Source organism: Galeopterus variegatus, unplaced genomic scaffold (genome assembly GCF_000696425.1).
Source record: "Galeopterus variegatus unplaced genomic scaffold, G_variegatus-3.0.2 Scaffold625, whole genome shotgun sequence".
In the NCBI taxonomy this organism is placed as follows: domain Eukaryota; kingdom Metazoa; phylum Chordata; class Mammalia; order Dermoptera; family Cynocephalidae; genus Galeopterus; species Galeopterus variegatus.
Window position 1 is genome coordinate 429,943 of NW_007726736.1, and position 1,263 is coordinate 431,205.

General features: G+C 35.2%; 2 pseudogenes; both read left to right on the top strand.

Moving 5' to 3' along the window:
* LOC103588900 overlaps positions 1 to 449 on the top strand; it is a 19,773-nt pseudogene extending 19,324 nt beyond the window's left edge.
* Positions 450 to 690: 241 nt separating this feature from the next.
* LOC103588901 overlaps positions 691 to 1,263 on the top strand; it is a 28,402-nt pseudogene continuing 27,829 nt past the window's right edge.

A 1,263-nucleotide genomic window follows, 5' to 3' on the forward strand; every position in this document is an offset into this window, starting at 1 on the left:
TCAGTAACTAGTCTGTCTTTGAGCCAGCAACCTGCTGTGCCACAATCCTTATCTTGCAACATAGCCTGAAGAAAATTTTCTGTCCTTGCAAGGTCAACATTTGAAACTGCAAGGCTTTGGAAAACCAGGCCCTGTGAAGTACATATGTTTTATAGTATATTCCACATTTCCCTAAAGCTTGTCTAGAAAGTTACTGAAGCTCAGATTCATTACATGGACTAACAGACTAAAAAACTGGTTGCTTCTATAACATACTATTTCTAAAATTTGTTTAAAATTAAAATTTTCATGTAACCACAATACTTTTTGAACTAAGATTCCAACCTCTCCGGTATGCTTCCTATTTCTTCATCAGAAAAAAGCTCAGTCCCAGTTATGGATTTCAGGCCTCTGTCCTTCAGCATACTGGTGTGGACAGGCACTGGTGGACATTTCATTATACTGCTTGATTCTCCTTCCAATACATTTAATTTACTACTTTATATTCCTGGTATTCATACTTCCATGGGAATTCACATTTGCTGTGGTCAGTAATCATTTTTTTCCCAGGATAAATGTAATAATATAATAAAAGTGAAAACTCATTTTCATGAGTATTTTGTCATTAGAAAAAGTTATATGCAAGAAAATTGCCTTGGCAGATTTGTGACCTGAGTCTCCCTTTTCCTGCCACCCTACATACAACTTGCCATGTCTAATCTCGCTATTGATGCTTATTCTTTGCAGGCAGTGTGCATATGTGGTAGTGCAGCTTCTCTTCATATTCTTCACGTATGTGCTTTCATTCATCTTTCACAAGGAGAGAAAAAACAATGGCATTTTGGGGGGGTTATTGCAAGTATTTATGCACATATACATGTGAACATTTATATTAAATTTTCTTAAAATTCATTTTTTAAAATGCAAAGTTAAGTATAAATACTTTCCTTAGAAGAAGATGGAGTTTTTTGTTTGCTTGTTTGTTTTTTACTTCCATTATTGTTGGACCATGTTTATGGTTTCATGTATTTTTTGTTCATTTTCTTTCCCCTGTTTCCTATCTGTTCTTTAAGGTTTCCCTTTTACAACTCTGTTTCTTTGGAAAGAAGGAAAATATCTGTAGAATTCATGACATGTCACAGCTGAAAGAGCAGATCTTTTAGGAGAGTGCCCTCATTTTACAGATTGGGAAAAACTAGAAAGAATCAGACCTGGACCCAGGCCTCCCAACTCAGTAAGGTCTTCCTCCTAAATAATTCTTATTTAAAAAGGAACATACAACAA